The following is a 23,341-nucleotide window of genomic DNA, read 5'->3' on the forward strand; positions in this document are numbered from 1 at the left end:
ACCAATATCTGAGGGCAAAAGAAGACAGATATCCCAGATCAAGCAGAAGCAAATCTGTCCTTCCTGTGTCTTACTTTTTTATTCAGGTCCTCAACAGATTGAATACTGTCCACCCATATTGGTGATAGTGATCGTCTTTCTGTGCTCTACTAATTCAAATGCCAATCTCTTCAGAATTATCCTCACAGATACATCTAGAACTAGTGTTTTACCAACTGTCAAGGTACCCTTTATCCCAGTGTAGTCAACACCTAAAATTAACTGTATATGTTTACTGATCTAGGCTGGAAAGAGCACATTAAGTACGAGTATACCTCCACATCCAGGCCCAGGGGCACACACCTCAGGGAGCTACTCAGGAAAGTGACACAGGAGGATCACTTGAGCCTGGAAGTGTGAAATCAGTCTGCGAAAGACGTGAAATCTATCTCAAAAAACAAACAAACTAAAAGAGAGCACCTCCTCCCTCATATCTACCAACTTCTACCCAAAGAAACAGAAAATACCTTCCCTAGTGGAGCTTACTTCCTGAAAGAAGAAGGGGAAAAGGTTAAAAAAATTAAATGACTAGAATACTTATTAGGTAGTAAAAATTATTAAAGGGAAAAATAGAGCAGGGAAGGGGAAAAGATGTGTACATGTGGGGTTGCAATTTTAGATTCAAAGCCAGGAAAAGACTGATTGGGAAGAAGACGGGTGAGTGGAAAGAGTGAGCTGTGTGGCTATCTGGGAGAAAGCTTTTCAGTGTGACATTACATAAGTGCAAAGACCTTGAATGGGAGTCTGTTGACCTATTTGAGTTGCAGCAGTGAGGCCAATAGGCTGCAATGCAATAAATAAAGGAGTGAACAAATATCAAAGAAAAACTTTAGCTTTTACTGAGTCACTAGAAAAACCTTAGCTTTTATCCAAAGTAGGATAGAAAACCACAGGAGGGTGATGAAATTGGAAAGATATGATCTGTAATATTTTAACAAAATCATTGTTTTGATGAGAATAAGGAGTTAAGGGCAGAAGCAGTGAGACCAGCTAGAATGCTCTTTCAGCAATCTAGTAAGGCAAGATGTATGACTGCAGCACAGCAGTCACAGAGTGCTGAGAAACAGTCAGGTTCTGCATTATTGTGTGAAGGTAGAGCCAACAGGATGTTCTAACAGATTACAGGCAGGTTGTGAGAAAAACTAAAGATTCAGAGATGACCCCAACATGTTTGCTTGAATAGGAAGAATGCATTACCATTTACTGCAATGAAAAGACACAGTGAGATAGAATCCTTGAACTCAGAATCCACCAGGGCTGGAAATTATAGGCCATGTCTAGTTCTAGGTAAGTTGTCATCTAGTAGCATTGTTTCTATTTTCACTTTTTCTAAATAATGTCAAGAAAAAAGCAAGTAGAAAAGTAGGAATAATTTTTAATCAATAAGAAAATGTAATAGGCCTTTATCAACCCATCATCCTGGATTTACTTCTCACTATTTCCCTAATATATTGTTTCATTTCTACCAGTCAGGTTTTCCCATTTCGGAGTCAAAAATAAGGGATTAAGTTTATTTTGGAGGCAAATGTTCAGGGAGCAGGAGCATGGGGAGAGGAAGTGAAGCAGAGAGGAAAACCCAATGAGGTTAAGCTGGTAACCCCAATGGGCAACTGAGCCTCAGTTCTATTGGGAGTTGTCTGAGAAACCATACAGAATGCATCTCAGAATTGTCTCTTTCATGATTATGGAATTTTTCCCACTGCCTTCCACTTCCATCGTTTGAAGGTCCCCTCCAGAGACATTGACTCCTCCATACTTGCAGTGTCTCTGCTGCCTCTCTAGGCCTCAAAAAAGCTCTGAAGCCAACAGCCCAGCAACATCACAGTATTCACTTGAGGTGGGACACTGTCAATGTAGGTGGAACTGTCAAGTCCATTTGACCCTAAATCATATCAGAAGGGGGAGATATGTGATACAGGCCACCAAGAAAGACTGCCACATGGAACGAAACATGTCACCTTCCACCTGGCTTGTGTTTTCACCTGTTAACTCTTTGCTTGTCTTGTTTTCTTCCCACCATCTGCTGCACTCCCAAACACCCTATCCTTCATCCCTACTTGTGATATTATGACCAGCAAAATTCAGAAGAAATGTCACTTCCTTCAAAACACCTGGGTCAGTTTTCAGTTGAAAGTAGCTTCCACTCTTCCTAATACCAAAGAACGACCCTTAACTTCAAGGCCTTAAGGACAGTTACATCTTGACAGACATGTTCTGCCTTGCCAAATAGATCCTAAATACTTGAGGAATAGAATCCTTTGTATCCTGCAATGTGGTTGGACTTGGATCACATGATAAGGGGAAAGCACACACGGGAGGTATGGAGATAGCTTAGAAACCCAAAACATGATAGTATTTGATATCCTCACTGCAGAGGAACTAATATACAGAAACTTTAAAGTGACAGAAGTCAATGTGAGAAAGGGATTAGGAACTAGAGATTCATCTCAGTTAGAGATGAATCAACTTGGGATGTAACACATTTATACATGGAAGCAATGCTAGGATTCTCTCTGTATAGCTATCCTTATCTCAACTAGCAAAAATGCTTTGTCTAAATAATAGCAAATCGAATTCAGCAACACATCAAAAAGATTATTCACCACAACCAAGTAGGCTTCATCCCAGGGATGCAGGGGTGGTTCAACATACGAAAATCAATAAACGTAATAAACCACATTAACAGAAGCAAAGACAAAAACCACTTGATCATCTCAATAGATGCAGAAAAAGCCTTTGATAAGATCCAACATCATTTCATGATAAAAGCTCTAAGAAAACTAGGAATAGAAGGAAAGTTCCTCAACATTATAAAAGCTATATATGACAAACCTACAGCCAGCATTATACTTAACGGAGAAAAACTAAAACCATTACCTCTAAAATCAGGAACCAGACAAGGATGCCCACTAATCTCCACTTCTATTCAACATAGTACTGGAATTCCTATCCAGAGCAATTAGGCAAGAAGAAGGAATAAAAGGAATACAAATAGGTAAAGAAACTGTCAAAATATCCCTATTTGCAGACGACATGATCCTATACCTCAAAGACCCAAAAAAACTCTACTCAGAAGCTTCTAGACATCATTAATAGCTATAGCAAGGTAGCAGGATATAAAATCAACATAGAAAAATCATTAGCATTTTTATACACTAACAATGAGCAAACTGAAAAAGAATGTATGAAAACAATTCCATTTACAATAGCCTCAAAAAAAATCAAATACCTAGGTGTAAACCTAACAAAAGAAGTGAAAGACCTCTACAAGGAAAACTATACACTTCTGAAGAAAGAGACTGAGGAAGACTATAGAAAGTGAAGAGATCTCCCATGCTCATGGATTGGTAGAATCAACATAGTAAAAATGTCGATACTCCCAAAAGTAATCTAACATGTTTAATGCAATTCCCATCAAAATTCCAATGACATTCATTAAAGAGATTGAAAAATCTACCGTGAAATTTATATGGAAACACAAGAGGCCACGAATAGCCAAGGCAATACTCAGTCAAAAGAACAATGCAGGAGGTATCACAATACCTGACTTCAAACTACATTACAAAGCAATAACATTAAAAACAGCATGGTACTGGCACAAAAACAGACATGAAGACCAGTGGAACAGAATAGAGGACCCAGATATGAAGCCACACAACTATAAGCAACTTATCTTTGACAAAGGAGCTAAAAATATACGATGGAGAAATAGCAGCCTCTTCAACAAAAACTGCTGGGAAAACTGGTTAGCAGTCTGCAAAAAACTGAAACTAGATCCATGTATATCACCCTATACCAAGATTAACTCAAAATGGATCAAGGATCTTAATATCAGACCCCAAACTCTAAAGTTGATACAGGAAATAGTAGGAAATACTCTGGAGTTAGTAGGTATAGGTAAGAACTTTCTCAACGAAACCCCAGCAGCACAGCAACTAAGAGATAGCATAGATAAATGGGACCTCATAAAACTAAAAAGCTTCTGTTCATCAAAAGAAATGGTCTCTAAACTGAAGAGAACACCCACAGAGTGGGAGAAAATATTTGCCAACTATACATCAGACAAAGGACTGATAACCAGAATATACAGGGAACTTAAAAAACTAAATTCTCCCAAAACTAATGAACCAATAAAGAAATGGGCACATGAACTAAACAGAACTTTCTCAAAAGAAGAAATTCAAATGGCCAGAAAACACATGAAAAAATGCTCACCTTCTCTAGCAATAAAGGAAATGCAAATTAAAACCATGCTATAACTATCACATTTGCAAATGCAAGGTCTTCTGAGCTTAAGAGCTGGAATGACTCTTTCAGGGTCATTTCGAATTTAAGAAAGGCAAGGCTTTTGATTCTCCTTATCAGCAAATCATTGGTTGTGAGACACACCCTGGGAGAAGACAAAATTTCCGGTGGCAGAAGATAACATTCAGTAGAGGCTGTGAGCATTCAGATGCATCATCCTCCACAGCTGTGGGTATGATGGGGGAGCTGAAAAAGTCCTAGGTAGATCCCAATTGCATTAACATAATCAGGATTCTATGGAGGAGGCCCCTCTTTTAAGGAAACATGGCAGACCAAGAAATACCAAGGAATGGGAAATGGATCCAACCCCCTGGGGGGCCCAGATGAAACAGAGATATTCCTGTGCACCAGAAATTCAAACCATGTGCCCAGGAAGACACAACCAATTGTTACAGTCCACAAAAATGGAGACAGCTTATCAAAAGTGGCTTAACCTGAGGCATAAAACTTACTCTAAGCCCTGCCTCTGTGTGGTAAGTTCCTTTGCATAGCTGTCTACCATTTGTCTCTTCTCTCTTAATGTTGTCCTAATAAATCCTTGCTTTCTCCTAAAAAAAAAAAAAAAGATTCCACCTCACCCCTGTTAGAATAGCCATCATCAGCAACACCACCAACAACAGGTGTTGGCAAGGATGCGGGGAAAAAGGAACCCTCTTACACTGTTGGTGGGAATGTAGACTAGTACAACCACTCTGGAAAAAAATTTGGAGGCTACTTAAAAAGCTAGACATTGATCTACCATTTGATCCAGCAATACCACTCTGGGGATATACCCAAAAGACTGTTACTCCAGAGGCACCTGCACATCCATGTTTATTGCAGCACTATTCACAATAGCCAAGTTATGGAAAGAGCCAAGATGCCCCACCACTGACGAATGGATTAAGAAAATGTGGTATCTATACACAATGGAATTTTATGCAGCCATGAAGAAGAACAAAATGTTATCATTCACTGGTAAATGGATGGAATTGGAGAACATCATTCTGAGTGAGGTTAGCCTGGCCCAAAAGACCAAAAATCGTATGTTCTCCCTCACATGTGGACATTAGATCAAGGGCAAACACAACAAGGGGATTGGACTATGAGCACATGATAAAAGCGAGGGCACACAAGGAAGGGGTGAGGATAGGTAAGACACCTAAAAAATTAGCTAGCATTTGTTGCCCTTAACGCAGAGAAACTAAAGCAGATACCTTAAAGCAACTGAGGCCAATAGGAAAAGGGGAACAGGTACTAGAGAAAAGGTTAGATCAAAAAGAATTAACCTAGAAGGTAACACCCACGCACAGGAAATCAATGTGAGTCAATGCCCTGTATAGCTATCCTTATCTCAACCAGCAAAAATCCTGTTCCTTCCTATTATTGCTTATACTCTCTCTACAACAAAATTAGAAATAAGGGCAAAATAGTTTCTGCTGGGTATTGAGGGGGGAGAGAGGGAGGGGGCGGAGTGGGTGGTAAGGGAGGGGGTGGGGGCAGGGGGGAGAAATGAACCAAGCCTTGTATGCACATATGAATAATAAAAGAAAAATGAAAAAAAATGCTTTGTCTTTCTTATTATTGTTTATACTCTTTCTTCAACAAAATTAGAGATAAGGGCAGAACAGATTCTGCCTGGAAGTTAGGGAGGTTTCAGGGGAGAGGAAGGGTGCAGAGGGTAGGTGGGAGGAATGGCCCAAACAATGTATGCACATATGAATAAACGAATTTTAAAAAAAGAATCCTTTGTATCCTTTCTGTTAATTTATTCCAGTCCATACAGGTGGGTTTGACCTTTTCTGGTAACAAAGAGGGGGCAAAATCAACAACCAGTTGCCATAGTCACTAGCATGATGTTACTCAGAAGGCCACTAGCACAATGAATTTATTCTCCCCAACTGACAGGTAGGACAGGCAATTGCACATCTAAAACTACTGGCAATATTTATACTGCTTGAAATTCTTCAAGAACTCTCAAACAGACTTTTGAAATGACCTCTTTTGACATGGCATGAAGGGATATGTCTTGAAACAGCACTAGATTAGTTTACAATTTAATATATCTTTCTGCTAATTAAGATATCAGGTATAAAGCCAGAAAGCTCCATTTTTCACAGATGGCATGTTGCAAATAAAACATTGTTAGCATGAGGAGAATTGGTGTAATGGCTGGTTCTTCACTTAGAAACACAATGGCTTTGGCACAACTGGTCAAAAATATGGCCTGATCAAGGGAAGGAAGGAAAAGGAGGAAGAGAAGCAACTCTGGATGTGATAACATCATAGTGGTTATATTATTTTTAATATCCATATCAGTGAGAGATTCTTCCTGATGCATTGGTATAGGAAATAAAATGAGTCTAGAATTTGCTTTAAAATACATAAGAAAAAATATCACAAAATATTGATATTCGTTAAAGCTAGGTCATGAATACATGGGTAGAATCTCTCTATTTTGTATATCTGAGAACTCTTGTTATAAAATATTTTTTTTAAAACAACTACATGCTGGGTCAGAAAGTTGTGCTCAGTTGAAGTACCAAGCTGTGAGCTTCTAACTGTGGCAACCACTGCCACAGCACCAGTGAATAGAAAATGCATGAACCTTTATGGTCTGTTCCCACTGGGCCATTGCTGTGTGGACTAGGGAGATTTCCTCACACTGGGAGGAGGCAAAACGGGGTGTAGTGAATAATGTGACTGCAATCTTGGCTCTCTGAACAGACTGCTCCCAGATTACACTCCCATCTCCCTCTTCTTCTTGGTGTAGTTGGCAGAATATCAAAACCTCAGAGCTCTTATTCCTTTTTCATGCCTAGAGCTTCAAGTGACTTATTGACCACAACATTCATTTGCTTGCTAACCAATTCATGCTCACCTACTTCTGCTATTTCAGTACATTCCACTCCTACCCACACACATAAATGACCAACTCTAACAAGGTTTGTTTCCCATCCATATTACTTAACCTAACAATAGTTTTCCATAATACTGTCAAAATCTCTCCTATTCAGTAATAACTACTAATCCACTACCTGTTGTTTGTCTTTCTAAATTTATTTTCTCCTTTATAATAAATATATATGTGGAAATGTCATAATGAAACTTCCTGCATAGCTTCCTAAACAAACAAAAATGTCTTTTTTCAAAAATGGAGAACAGGAAGGTGAAACAAGTCCTGTCTGGGAGTTGGTACCAGTGCAAGAGGGGAGGATATAAGGAAAAAGTTTAGGAGGGTGAATATGATGGAAATATTATGTACTCATTTATGAAAACAGAAAATGAGACCTGTAGAAACTATTCTAGTAATAGGGAAGGGGAATAAAGGAGAATGATAGAAGGGTGGATTAAATGACAATATATTATAAGAACTTTTGTAAATATCACAATGTACCCCCAGCACAATAATGTGATCACAAAAATAAATAAATAAATTTATTTTCTCCTGAGAAAGAATCTATATTTGCACTGGCCCAAACCCTTTCTCAACCAGTGTTTCATTTTTCAACTCCCACAGTACAAATTGCCCAGTGCTAGGCAGAGGGCTGACTCTGAGTGAAGAGTCAAAAGTTTTCTTTACAGAGACACATACTAAATCCTGGGACTTGAGAGTGAAACTTCATGTATTTATCCAGTAAGCCTATTCAGCACTTATGTGCTAAATGCTGGATTTACAAAAATACATAAATTATCAACCTTGAACAAAACCAAATGTTGTGAAGACATACATGTATAAACAACCATAATCAGTTGTTTTTAAAAAGGCATAGTTAGATGTGTACTGAATTCAGTGAAATGAATATAATCACTTTGATTTCTTAGAGTCACAAAAGGTGGAGGTATGGACCTTCTTAAGCTCTACAAGGTGGAATAGCTGTTTTGAGGCATGTATAAAGAACTGGAGATATAAATTAGAACAACTGTATGAAGCTGAAATGAATAAAAAGAAGTCACAGAAGATAAGGTTGAGGAAGTAGAATGTGAAGGTTCTTAATGCTATAAACTTTGAGGTTTATTCCACAGAAAATAGAAAGTCACTGAACACATTTTAGCAGGGCTGTCAAACAATACTATTTGCATTTTAGAAAAATTACCCTGAAGTAGCATAGCAGATGACTTTGAAGGCCTGGAGGGAAGCAATTGCTACAGAGCCACAGCAGGGTCAGCAGTTACAAGATGATTGTGGCTGTCCAAAGGAGAAAAGATACAGACCTGAATAAAATTGAGGGTGAATTAGACTGATTCATAAATGAATTCACCAGCCCGGTTTAAACTCTTATTTTTACCCAAAATGTATTTTTATTCTAAGAAGTTATCATAAGAGTTCATTAGAGAAAATTTGAGAGCAGATGAAAAGTAACTAGTAGATATATATTTTTTATAAAGTTTCCTGCTGTGACCTATTACTCATTCCCTAGAGACTGTCACCTCTCCTCATAGCTCCCACAGCATGGTCAGTTTCTGTGTCTGTACTAACTTCCTCTTAGACATTTCTTGGCTTCTTTCTTCCTAATTTTGAGCTCTGACCTTTACTGTTCTCCAAATTTTTGTTTTGTATTATAAAGGGTCCTAGTTCTAGAATAATGGTTGAATGAACAAACACATCCATCTGAGTGGACAAGAATGTGACATTGACACACAGCCATTGTAATGTACCAAAGTCAAAATTGATTTTGACAAGAATGAAAGTTTGCTGGCCTGATGCCCCTGGCCTATGGAATTTTTTAGGGTTTGGAGAATTTTATCTTAAGATTCTTGAATGCCCATAATGAAATTGAATAGCATTGAGGTAAATGAGTCATTTAATAGTAATGATTCATATAACCAGAATTCTTCTGGATGTTCTGGAATTTGTTCATTTTATTTTTAAAGTTCAGAAAAAATTAATTTGTTCTGATAACTTTGTAAACCTTGGGGGAAAATCAACTTCCAGGGAGGAAAGGTCTTATACAAGTATCAGCATATATGGAAAATGTGGCAGAAGCACATATGCTTAATTAAATCAGGTAACGCTATTCAAAGATAGACAATGACGTTCAACAGATTCTAGTCTTTAAGAAAAACAACCCAGGAATTTCTTCAAGCCAGACAATTACAAAAGTACTACTCTTATGTTATTTGTTGGTATGCCAAACAGGATTCCCAAAATAATAGTTGAGTGGTCAATGTATGTTTTGGCCACTTCATCCTTCCCTTTATAGAGCTTTGATCACTTCTGCCCCTCTTGCTACACCTGTCCCCCAACTTTGAAGAACTAAGAGACTATTTACACCTGTTGTAAACGACCATTTTTCCCTGGTCGGCACCTTTTGCAAAATGTTCCTTAGTCTAAAAAGGTTAGTTTGAGAAGAATTAACTTAGAAGGTAACACACATGCACAGAAAGGCAATATTAGTCAACTCCCTGTATAGCTATCCTTATTTCAACTAGCAAAAACCCTTGTTCCTTCCTATTATTGCTTATACTCTCTCTTCAACAAAATTAGAGATAAGGGCAAAATAGTTTCTGCCGGGTAGCGGTGGGGGGGGGAAGGGAATGACCCAAACATTGTATGCACATATGAATAAAATAAAAATTTTAAAAATAAATAAAAAAATAAAATTAACCTTTCTTCCTCCTCCTCTAATTTCTTCCAAACAAGACCACTGTTATCATGTAAGCTAGGTATTAGAAGAAGAGCAATCAAAATGCCTGATTAAACCAGTTCACACTGTAGTAGAAGTAGGAGGCTTAACTTTGATACACACTTTTATAAGCATCTGTTATTTCAAATGGAAATAACATTGATTGTTGGGATGTATGAGGAAGTTATTTTTGAGGTGCATAGAGTTACATTTTTTCCTTGTCTATTCTTTTAGTAAATGTACAGATCCCCTACCTTCAATTTCTCTTATGAACTAAAGCCAATGCTTGCGATAACCCCAGGTCACCAGCTTATAAGTAAAGAACTTCATCAGGAAAACTGGCTTGGGCTTACATTTCTAACAATCTGTGGTTGAATTCCCTCTCTGGAACCATGTGCTTACATTTGAAACTTTTCTGGATAGGCTTTTATGGCTTATTGATTCTTACATTATTATCTTTATCAAGGAGCAAAATGTCTAACTTGGAAGTTAGTATTAGATACAAATAGTGGTGGAGTAGTGGCCAAAATGTATACTCTCTTATAAGAGTAAATTGACATGGAGATCATAAGCAAGGGTGTTAGTTACTGTCTTCATGGAATTACATTCCAACATCAATTTATTGCATAGACATAATCTTGCTCTTGGAAAATCTGTAACATCACCCATTTTTTAAAAATGTACCATTAGGTAACTCTCATGCACTGTGTCTCACTAATGTTCTTACAGTCAGTTCAGTTTCCAACTTCAGTTTAGATTGCTGTTTCTCCAATTGCACACAGGAAAAAATCATAGTTTGCACTCAGGGGCTATACTGTAATAAAAACACATTTCTTTTAGTAGTAGACACACTCATCACTGAGCACATACAGTGGAATTCCCTCAGGTCAAATCCCTATGTAGAGGGAGTCCACTGTATATTTGCCTTTCTTTCATAGAGCTGACAGTTGTCTCTAAGCTAGAGAATCACAGCACTAAGGTATAAATAAACTGAAGAGACTCTCCCTCATACCTCATGCATGCTGTGACAGAGCTTACTTTCAGACTAGGTATGCTGAGTCTCAATCCTATGTTACATTTTGCTACAAAGACTGCAAAGCATGCCCAAAATTTATAACAGGTCCTCCTTTACCTGGGTTCATAGTTTAACAAAATAAACAGGTAATCACAATACACTATAATAGGTGCTATGCAGAGAGGGAAACTGCAAGCAGGCTAAGAGCAGAGCACCTAACCCACCTAAAAGGGGTGGGGGCGGTGCAAGGGACATTAAGAACAACTTGTTGGAGAAGCAGACATCTTATTGTTTATTTGTGGTTTTTATTTTTTAACTTTGCATCTTACAGTGACTTCAGGTTTACAAAAATGTTGCAATAACAGTACAAAGAATTCTCATACACCCTTAATCCAGGTGTACCAATATTGTTATACAAATATGTTCACATATATGGACACACTCACAAAAATATACATATATATTCTAGAGTAATTTGAAATGATGATGACTCTCACTTTACTTTTACATACTCCAAGATACTTTCTAAAAGCAAGGACATTCTCTTCTATAGTCCACAAGCAACAAAATCAGGAAAATAATACTGATATGGTACTATTACCTTATCTACAGACCTTATTCAAATTTCACCAACTGTGCCAATGGATACTCTATAGAAAAAGAAACTCCTAACTCATGTGTTGCATTCAGTTGTCACATATCTCAGCACCCTACAGTCTGGAATAGCTCCAGAGCCTATCTTTCAGGACCATGTCATTCTTGAAGTGAATTGCTCAATTGTTTGATAAAATGTCCATTATTTGGGATTTGTCTGATATTTTCTCATGATTAAGTTTAGCATACTCATTTTTTTTTTTTTGCAGAAGACCAAAGAGGTGATGTTGTGTTCTTTGAGATAAGTTTTGAAGAATGAAGAAGTCAGCCTGCATAACATATTGCCATATAAATTTACTTTTATATTCAGACTTGGGAGGATGGAAAGTAGAAAGGAAAGGCATAAGATATAATATTAGTAGGTAGTATTGATCAAATACTTACTAAGTGGCAGGAATTGTTCTAAATGCATCAGCCTCACAACTGTATTTTTCCTATTTTTTGATAAGAAAACTTGAGGCAGCAAACAGTGGTGAAAACAGAACATGAGGAAGCCGGGATTTAAATCCATACAGATTTATTCTGTTAACCAGTCTGTTAGCAGAAGGAACTTGGTGAAAGCAACAAGTTGATTTGGAGAACAGTGTGCAACTGGCCCAAGTAACCACAGTACAGAGATTGCAACTTGCTGCTGTAGCGTGCTCGCCCTCTGCTGGCTTCATCCACTTACTGCATCCTTTTGGCTGCTCTCCACTCAACTGGTTGGGCAAGGGGAAGAGGGGTGTTCTGGGTGGAGAATCTCCATGCAGACCAATGATCACTGAAATTTCTGCAAAACCCCTGAATTATGCCTGGCTGATGTGTATGCATAAGGAAGAGCTTGACATTCCTTGCATTCTTGTTCTCTGTGCACCACAGTCCCCCAGCACATTCTAAAGTTTGCTCCACAGACTGAATTCTAAGCCTTGCTCTCACCAACATCTTTGATGAAACTTCCCAGGAGAATGTTTTTAACCATGACAAATGTGGAATCCACTGAAGCAGTGAGGAAGCTAAAGTTGAATTAATCAGAATACAATCCCCAGACAAGACAATCACTGCAGCTGAGGAAAACTGTAGGGAAGATGTTTGTCCTTGAAAAATATTTGAAAAAGATCCAATGTGGCTGAAGCAAAGTCATCTCACAGTAGGCTCAGAAGAGTCGTATAAGATCAAATCACTAGGCAAGATGACCAGGAGGAAAAATTCCTCCAAATAAGTCAGAAATCTCTATTTTTCAATCAAAATTCCTCTTTTCTTCACAGATAAAGCCTGTCCCTAGGAGGCACAGCCTGTCTATGAGGCTCAGAAGCCCTTTGGGCTTCTGCAGTATTCCCTCTTTTCTTTAGCAAGGGGGAGAAGTGGAGGTAAAATAAAGCTGGAAGACAATGGAATGGATCTGAAAATGATGGCACTTTGAATTATTGTACATGCACCAGAAATGGGCTTGGCAAAACAGAAAATGTGTTTAAATTCCCCTAAAATATATACTTTTGGTAATTTTGCTTTTCTGCCTGATGGCAAATTTAAGCCATTTCTAACTTCCAAGGAAGTGAACTCATTTCTGGGGTTTTGAGAATGCAGATGCAAGAAGGTCCTATGTGAATATCAACTTGTTAACTTCTAGACACTTGTCTGTCTGTCAGACTGAGAGAGGCACAAATATATTTGCATACAACCACTAACAGGCAGAGGACTGAAATCTTTGCCCCCCTCAGGTCAAATCAACTCAGGAAATAAATGTCTTGTGGGAGTTACTTGGGCCAAACAAGACTGTCCTTTCAAAGACTTCTTGCTTATTTTAATAAAACATCAAGAGATCCATGAAGAATTAATAAGAAATCTATACCTTTAGTCAATCTTAAAACTATTCTCCTGTATCAGTTATCTATTGCCACAATAGTCCTGTATAATGAACAGCCACAAAACATCACAGGCATATAGCATTTCACATTTATTGTACCCATTTCTGGGGTTGTCAGCAGGTGGGCTCTCTCACATGTCTGGGGCTAGTAAGACTGTATCTTATCATTGAGCAAACTTTACCACTAGTAGTCTGTATCAGTGCTCTCAGAAAAAGAAAAACTAAAACATATAATGCTTTCTTAGAGGCAGGCTCAGAAATATCATCTTATCGTTTCTGCTGCATTCTCCTGGTCAAAGCAATGCTCAAGACAAGCTCAGATTCAAGGAGAAATAGACTCTTGTCTTTTCACTAAGAGAAAATTCAGTTATGGGACAAGGGGTATAGATAAAGAATATTTTTTAAAAAAATATTGTGGCCACAACTGGGATCTACTTTAGATCCAGACAATCAGAAGAATGTACTAGGTAGGAGGGTGAATATGGTGGAAATATGTACTCATGTATGAAAATCAAAAAATGAGACCTGATAAAACTATTCCAGGAATGGGGGGGGTAAAGGAGAATTATGCGGGGGGAGAGGGGGAGTGAATAAGAATGTTTGTAATTGTCACAATGTGCCCTAGTACAACAATAATATGATAATAATAATAAAAGAATCCACTTGGTAACTCAACATTCCCAAACTTTACACATACTCTTCTCAACTCCTCTCAATGTATGATCTACAAACTGGTCCCTGTAATTTGCCCTGGTAAGATTTATGAAAAAAGGAAATGCTTACATCTTAAGGATAACTTTTGTCCCTATGTAACCAGGAGTACCCCATCTAACTGAAGATGTGATTCCAGGCCTTTGTATGTGATATGAGCTGCCATTAATTTCACATAGCTTCCTTATCCAAACTCCATTTGGGAGCAGTCCAGAGTTTAAGAAAAAGGGGAAGATTTTTCCTAATTTTTCTCCTATAATATCACATTTGATCTATAATTACATATTCATCTATATATTTTGTAATTATAATAATGTACAATGAAATGGAATCTAAAAACTGAAGTAAGCACAAGTTAATTTATTGATCAATGGCAATAGCAATATTTCTGGGTAAAATCTGAAACACATATACTATCTGGAAATGTTTTTAATTGTAAAAAGGCTCTAAGAAATTCTTTGTATTTTATTATTATTTTTAGCTTATGAATGTCCATGCTGAATTCTCTTGACTATCTTTGTATCGTGACTCAATAGTTCTCAAATGATGAGGTTTTAACCACATCATTATTTTCTTCCTTATTACACTTTTTCCATCTTCTTCCAGTCCATAATTGTTCTTTTGCTTCTCTAGATATAATACACAACTGGAAAACATTATAAGACCTCCATTCCTCAGTTTGTCACCTATAAATGTAATTTAATGGGAGAACCTAATATTTTCAGTAATTATCTCTACGACTACCCAAGTGATTTTGCAAAGAACAAGGCAAAAACTTAATCTTGTTCAATTTCTTTCTTCTTATATTTTCCCCCTAGTCTAAGCTAGAAGCAACACTATAATGAACCAAGATATGTTTTTCTTGATATCTTGATCTTCCTGGATTGATTATTTTCCTCCAAAAGATAAATGCAATTGAGGCAGGACTCAAACAGTAAAGCACCTCCTTCATTAAGCACAAAGCCCTGAGTTCAAACCTCAGTGCCACCAACATATATATTCCAAATGTGGAAGAAATTTGGAGCTCTCCCATTTCTTCCCACATCCACTGAATCTCTTAATGTAGCCCTGTGATGAATGACCAGCTCATTTCCCTGAAGTACATGTTCTTTACTTCACTTGACAGTCTGCCTAACTTTTCATATGTTGGAATGTAAAAAATAATTTCAAGAAATCAAACCACCTCCTGTAACCTATCTCTGCTGATGCCAACCATATTGATTGCTTGACCTTTAATAAGTCCACCAACTAGATTGTGTGCAATGTTTGGGATTAACGATGCTGACTTATTTCTTTCCCAAGTAAAATTTAAACTCTGATTAGCAAGAATCAAACCATACAGACTGTCTCAAGCTGTCTCCACTTTGTGCTACTCTGTCTGACATTTGGACACCACTTATTGATTGAATTTTTAGCAGTTGTCATTAAAGGACACCCAGTTTTAACTGGACTGACATTGAAATGACAGACTCCCAAGGTCCTGAAAATGATCCAGTTTGACCCAAATATGTATAATCATTCTGCAGAAAGAGATAGGCTCAACTAGGTCATTGGTCTATTGCATCAGTTATGATTACCACAATTAACAAACGGTCTTAGCAATAGAAGCATTCAGAGTTAGGGTTTTCCTTTTCAACAAAAGAAATAAAAATCATTTAACTTTCTTATTTCCAAGTGTTTTAATTATAAAATCCATGAACTATTTTTGTCAAATAGATGAGGTGTTAGCTTAGTGATGAATGGATTTTTATTCATGACCATAAAATACCACCATAACCACAAAAAAAAAAACCCATAATGCCCTGTTGAAAGTGAAACAAAGTCTGCCAAGTCTGATTGTGATTCTAAAAAGCTAGTTCTGGCTGAATATAAATTGAGTTTTATTTAGCTTACAATCAAAAGAAGATTTTCTATCTTTCAAAAAGGATTTCAAAGCACTTTTAAAATGGCAAATATTTTCAACACAAAGCACATTTCCCATTTTGACAGCATATTTGCAAGTCATTTATGATTCCAGAAAAAAAAAGCCAACTTTTCCATTTTCAGCTAGTGGCCAAGACATATACCAGCTTACTATCTACAACCATGTACAGATTATAACCACCTCTACTTACAGAAATAATCACTGCAGCACCACTGTTGACTCAATATAGGATTTTAGACTGGAACACATGCATCTTAGCATCTTTCATGGTTTAGTTTCCTGTATGTAGGCAGTGTAAGATGCTAGCCCAAATTCACTTGAGCAGTTTTTCCATTGACATAGGAAAGGCTTTTTAAGTTAAATTGTATATTGTGTTACCCCCAAATAAAATTAAGTTGATTGAATTATTGGTCACTTTTAATAGGCTGTTAATATCATTTTTGGAAAGCCAGTCCCATTATAAAATGAAATTAGAATGTAAAGAACAGGGCACTTTCTGCCATTAAGGAAGAGTTTCTCCCATAAAATCAGTTTGCATTTGCTCTCAAGAGTTGGATTGTATTCACCTTTTTCCAAATCCATGTTCAGTGGCATCAAATCAGTCACCTGAAATTTGTCATGGTGAGGAGTATTTACACCACAAACATTGGAAAACACTACAAATTAGTTTTACAAGATTAGCATCAGAAGGAAGAGAGGAATTCTACAGCAGTTCTGTCAATAGAACTTTCTGCAATGGTAGAAGTTTTATATCTGCACTATCCAATATAGTAGACACTACCTATAAATGAAGCTACATGAACAGTGGAGATGTGGCTAGTGTGACTGAAGAAATAAAATTCAAATTTTATTTAATATTAATTTTAATAGATAGCCATAGACAATAGATAGATGTGAGTAGTGACTACCATTTTGGATAGCACAGTCTACTGTGATATAACAAATAGTTTCATCTTCCAAGAGTCAGGGGACAGAGGCAGAGAAGAAAGGAGTACCCAAGAAAGGGATAACTTCATGTCTTAGAATAATGAAACCTAAAAACAAAGCCTTTCTATGTTCTTTATGACTTTTTAAATCTCCTTGCCACATCTACACACATTCACAGACCTGGAACAGCAGTGGACAGAAAATGAGGTCACCTCTTCATCAAGGTAGCTCAATATAGAAAAGTAGACCCCATGCCCTAAAATGGTTTTTCTCAATTTTAAATATGCATCAGAACTACCTGAAGTACTTAAAACACACATTCCTGGGCTCTATAGCCAAATTTTCTAATTCTGAGGTAAAGATCAAAAAATTGCAGTTCTCACAATTTCCCAGATGATGTGATGCTAGTGGTCCAGGGACCACACCTTGGCAAACATTGCAGTTGAGCTAATTTAGGGTAATCTCTGAACTCTTACCTCTTTGATAACAATCTATCTGCTCTTCTCTCAGGCTAAAGTACTGTTGACTGTTTCCTGAGATCCTAGAGCAACTCTCATCTTGATAATTCTGCTCGTAAGGTCTGGCATCACAACTACAAGAAATCTGACAGATTCTCCTACTTTACCTTCTCAATGGTGTCTGGAGCTCTGTTGTTCCCATTAAGCCAGATGCTACTTTCAGATGTACAATTCAAAGAGTTTGTACCCAAAGCCCCAGATATTTACGAAAATTGCAGACACCAACTAATCCTTTGCATCTCACTTTCTCCCCAGCCTTCCTAAGACCTTGCAATGGAATACATTTAGCACAAACACAAAGATAAAAATAACTCCCACTTTGTAAGTTCCTTTATAATATAGACTTAGCAGGACCTAAAGGACTTTCTATCCTAGAAGGAGGATATTCTGAAGGAACACTTCCTCAAGCAGAAGCGCATCTATTTAAATAGATCAGAGATCCAGAAATTCAGATTTTGTGGATAAATAGTGTCCCAGAAGTTTTTAAAAGCCTATTGTAATTTTAGCTTAACAAAGGTCAATAAAGTCTTTATATTTCTCTTGTTCTTATTCCAACATTCCCTTCAGAAGAGAAAGATGGTATTCAGGAAGCCATTCCAGGAAGTAGTCCTGATGGAATTAGAATAAAGAAAAGTTGATAAAGACAAGATTAGTCATCAAGACAGAAATAATAGCTTAAAATGCATGTTGATGTATTATAAGAAATCATAAAGTAAGAGAAATACAAATAGGTCAGCTTCTGAGCTGTCAACTGCTCTCTTGACTGCTTCAAGTTTTATTTCTGGTCAGATATGTCCTCGTTTTCTAGCACAGGCTTCTGTTATGTCTAATTAGCACATTTTTAGGAAATTAGGGAATGTTTTTAAAGTAAGAGTAGAGGTACCAAACTATTCAACATGACACTATTTTTATCTCTAGGCTAAACCATTTCTAGACGAGGGAAAAAATCCTTAAGCTTCCACAATAAACACAAGATTAAACCTCAACTTAAAGGAAAATGTTGAATAAATAAAAATGGATGTCCTCTATTGCATATTAGATTATTCAAGTATCAATTTTTTCATAACCTTAAATCTATCTAAATTAAACTTAATCTCCACAGTGGCAGAAACAGTTGACTAAAATAGTTTTTTTTAAATGTGAACTAATATTAAGATTGAACAAACTATCTTGAGGTGGTAAACCAAACAGTTCCCTTCACATATATACAACACTAAAATTTTCTACTGCATTCCTAAATCACTGTTTTAACAACCCCCACATTTCCTCTGTACAGAAAAATCAGAAGTTATTTGTCTTAGAAGAGTATTTAAACTCTCCAACTCCCACTAAAAAGATACAAATTAAAGTTAATGACATGCCTACAAAGTAGCAAGGATATACTTAATTTCACCCAGTGGGTCCTACATATTGAGAAGCTATTAATCTTTATGTCTCTCTTTTCTCACTCTCACACTTGTCTTAATATCATCTATATTTTGCAGGCTTGACAAACAGAAAGAGGAGTAGTTGAGCTGACATTCATATTAACAGATTTTAATTCCTCTCTGAGACCAAGGCACTCTTATTCAAGAAGTACTATATATTTTTGCCTCCAAGATGAGATATCCTTTAGAAAAATTCTGGAAAGTAGCAGAATAGAATCTTCCTTTTGTGACTCTGAATGAGAAGAGTCAGTGTAACAAAAGACAGGCTATATTCCAAAGAGAGGAAGAGCATTAGGAATCATGAAAGAAGCAATGAGACAACTGAAAACCCACAGAGAAACAGAAGAAAGGCCACCCAGAGAGAAGTAGGAAACAGCCCACAACATCCAGGAGGTAGAGACCCAAAGCCACAGTCACAAGGTAACCCAGGAGGTCCCAGCAACAAACTGGAAGTCCTAGCCACAGGAAAAGACAACAGTCATTACAGGTCTTAAGTCCAGTACAGGGATTTGGTGAGGCAATGACTATTCTTGAGTGACAGGCCAGAATTGGGCAAAAAAATCCATTTGGTCATACCTCATTTCTCAGAGAGTTATAGCCATCTTAAGAGAAGATCTAACCAGTGGAAAAGAATAGAGGACCCAATAGGTAAGAACTTTCTCAATGAAACCCCAGCAGCACAGCAACTAAGAGATAGCATAGATAAATGGGACCTCATAAAACTAAAAAGCTTCTGTTCATCAAAAGAAATGGTCTCTAAACTGAAGAGAACACCCACAGAGTGGGAGAAAATATTTGCCAATTATACATCAGACAAAGGACTGATAACCAGAATATACAGGGAACTTAAAAAACTAAATTCTCCCAAAACTAATGAACCAATAAAGAAATGGGCACATGAACTAAACAGAACTTTCTCAAAAGAAGAAATTCAAATGGCCAGAAAACACATGAAAAAATGCTCACCATCTCTAGCAATAAAGGAAATGCAAATTAAAACCACACTAAGATTCCACCTCACCCCTGTTAGAATAGCCATCATCAGCACACCACCAACAACAGGTGTTGGCGAGGATGCGGGGAAAAAGGAACCCTTTTACACTGTTGGTGGGAATGTAGACTAGTACAACCACTCTGGAAAAAAATTTGGAGGCTACTTAAAAAGATGGACATCGATCTACCATTTGATCCAGCAATACCACTCTTGGGGATATACCCAAAAGACTGTTACTCCAGAGGCACCTGCACATCCATGTTTATTGCGGCACTATTCACAATAGCCAAGTTATGGAAAGAGCCAAGATGCCCCACCACTGACGAATGGATTAAGAAAATGTGGTATCTATACACAATGGAATTTTATGCAGCCATGAAGAAGAACGAAATGTTATCATTCGCTGGTAAATGGATGGAATTGGAGAACATCATTCTGAGTGAGGTTAGCCTGGCTCAAAAGACCAAAAATCGTATGTTCTCCCTCATATGTGGACATTAGATCAAGGGCAAACACAACAAGGGGATTGGACTATGAGCACATGATAAAAGCGAGAGCACACAAGGGAGGGGTGAGGATAGGTAAGACACCTAAAAAACTAGCTAGCATTTGTTGCCCTTAATGCAGAGAAACTAAAGCAGATACCTTAAAGCAACTGAGGCCAATAGGAAAAGGGGACCAGGAACTTGAGAAAAGGTTAGATCAAAAACAATTAACCTAGAAGGTAACACCCACGCACAGGAAATCAATGTGAGTCAATGCCCTGTATAGCTATCCTTATCTCAACCAGCAAAACCCCTTGTTCCTTCCTATTATTGCTTATACTCTCTCTACAACAAAATTAGAGATAAGGGCAAAATAGTTTCTGCTGGGTATTGAGGGGGGAAGCGGGAGGGGGTGGAGTGGGTGGTAATGGAGGGGGTGGGGGCAGGGGGGAGAAATGAACCAAGCCTTGTATGCACATATGAATAATAAAAGAAAAATGAAAAAAAATAAATAAATAAATAAAATAAAATAAAAAAAAAAAGAATAGAGGACCCAGATATGAATTCACACAACTATACCCAAATTATTTTTTACAAAGGCACTAAAAATATACAATGGAGAAAAGACAGCCTCTTCAATAAAAACTGTTGGGAAAACTGATTAGCAGTCAGCAAAAAACTGAAACTAGATCCAGGTTTATAACCCTGTACTAGTATTAACTCAAAATGGATCAAGGACCTTAATATCAGACCCCAAACTCTGAAGATGGTACAGGAAAGAGTAGGAAATACTTTGGAAATAATAGGTATAGGCAAGGACTTCCTCAATAGAACCCCAGAAACTCAGCAACTAAGAGAAACTATAGTCAAATGGGACTTCATCAAACTAAAAAGCTTCTGCTCAACAAAAGAAATGGTCTCTAAACTGAACAGAACACCCACAGAGTGGGAGAAAATATTTGCCAGCTACACATCAGACAAAGGACTGATAATCAGAATATGCAGGGAACTCAAAAAACTAAACTCTCCCAAAATTAATGAGCCAATAAAGAAATGGGCACCTGAACTAAACAGAACTTTCTCAAAAGAAGAAATTCAAATGGCCAAAAACACATGAAAAAATGCACACCATCTCTAGCCATAAAGGAAATGCAAATCAAAACTACACTAAGATTCCACCTCACTCCTGTTAGAATAGCCATGATTAGAAACACCACCAACAATAGTTGTTGGTGAGGATGTGGATGAAAAGGAACTTTTATACACTGCTGGTGGGAATGCAAATTAGTACAACTACTACTCTAGAAAAAATTTGGAGGCTTCTTAAAATCTAAATATAGATCTGCCATATGATCCAGCAATACCACTCTTGGGGATATACCCAAAGGAATGTGACACAGGTTACTCCAGAGGCACTTGCACACCCATGTTTATTGCAACACTATTCACAATAGCCAAGTTATGGAAACAGCCAAGATGCCCCACTACTGACAAATGGATTAAGAAAATGTGGTATGTATATACAATGAAATTCTACTCAGCCATGAAGAAGAATGAAATCTTATCATTCACAAGTAAATGGATGGAAGTGGAGAACATAATACTGAGCAAGGTTAGCCAGGCCCAGAAGACCAAAAATCATATGTTCTCCCTCATATGCAGACTTTAGATCAAGGGCAAACACAGCAAGAGGACTGGTCTTTGGTCACATGATAAGGCAAGAGCACACAAGGGAGGTATGAGGATAGGTAAGAAACCCAAAAAAACAAGATAGCATTTGATGTCTTCAATGCAAAGGAACTAATGCAGAAACTTTAAAGCATCAGAGGCCAATAGGAGAAGGGGACCAGGAACTAGAGAAAAGGTTAGTTTGAGAAGAATCAACTTAGAATGTAACACATATGTGCAGGAAAGCAATGTGAGGAATCTCCCTGTATAGCTATCCTTATCTCAACTAGCAAAACCCCTTGGTCCTCCTTATTAACATTTATACTCTCTTTTCAACAAAATTAGAGATAAGGGCAAAACAGTTTCTGCCTGGACTAGAGGGGGTGGAGGGAGATGGAATGGGTGGGGAGAAAGAGAGAGGGCAGGGGAAAGGGGGGAGAAAAGACCCAAACATTGTATGCACATATGAATAAAAGAAATAAAAAGAGAGAGAAGGTCTAAGAGGAGGCCTGAGATTGAGCTACTCAAATGAGCTAAAAACAAGAAAGAATTGCAAATCAGGGAGCCTAGAGACATCCCTGCACTGTTTGGTTGGTACACAACCAATAGAGGTGGTCATGGGAAGGAAGAGGGTCAGACAGACCTGCTGAGAAGACTGGGGAGCAAGGAGCTGAAGATCTGCCTTCTGTGGAAAACAGTGAACACTGTTACCTGTGTTTCACAACAAAGATTGAGAGATCTGAGCCTGAGCCCATAGCCAAAAGACTGCTCAGCTTCTGAATCTGCTCACTATTGAGTGTGGTTGCTACTGGGAAGGAAGGAAAGCTCTGATCTGAGGTTCAGTGGACCACTGTATTTCTTTGCTTCCTCCCTCCCACAGGATGATTGACTTAGCTGGGCAGGATCTGAAAGTTCTGAGACTAACAGGCAGAATGCTAGGTTCCCTTAATTCTCCCCTTTTAGTCAGATCTTGAGGCTCTGTTTGCTCCCCCAATCTCTTACATCTTCAAGGGTGTACAAACTTGGGAGAGGAGTCTGCTTAGAGTGACAGGGAAGCTGCCCAATCCACAGGCTACCAAGACTGGAGGCCAGCAGCAAAGAAGGGAAGCTTCCAAAGTAAATGCAGCCTGGATGCTGACAAGTGACCATTCACTAACTTGGCTCTCAGCTCACATATAGCACCAAGCTTGACATAGTTGTTGCTGTTATGGTGGTTTTGCTTTAT

General features: G+C 37.8%; 1 pseudogene; it reads left to right on the forward strand.

Moving 5' to 3' along the window:
* The window catches only part of LOC109677584 (uncharacterized), a 76,389-nt pseudogene that overhangs the window by 20,066 nt on the left and 32,982 nt on the right, over positions 1–23,341 (forward strand).

Source organism: Castor canadensis, chromosome 10 (genome assembly GCF_047511655.1).
Source record: "Castor canadensis chromosome 10, mCasCan1.hap1v2, whole genome shotgun sequence".
Classification (NCBI taxonomy): Eukaryota; Metazoa; Chordata; class Mammalia; order Rodentia; family Castoridae; genus Castor; species Castor canadensis.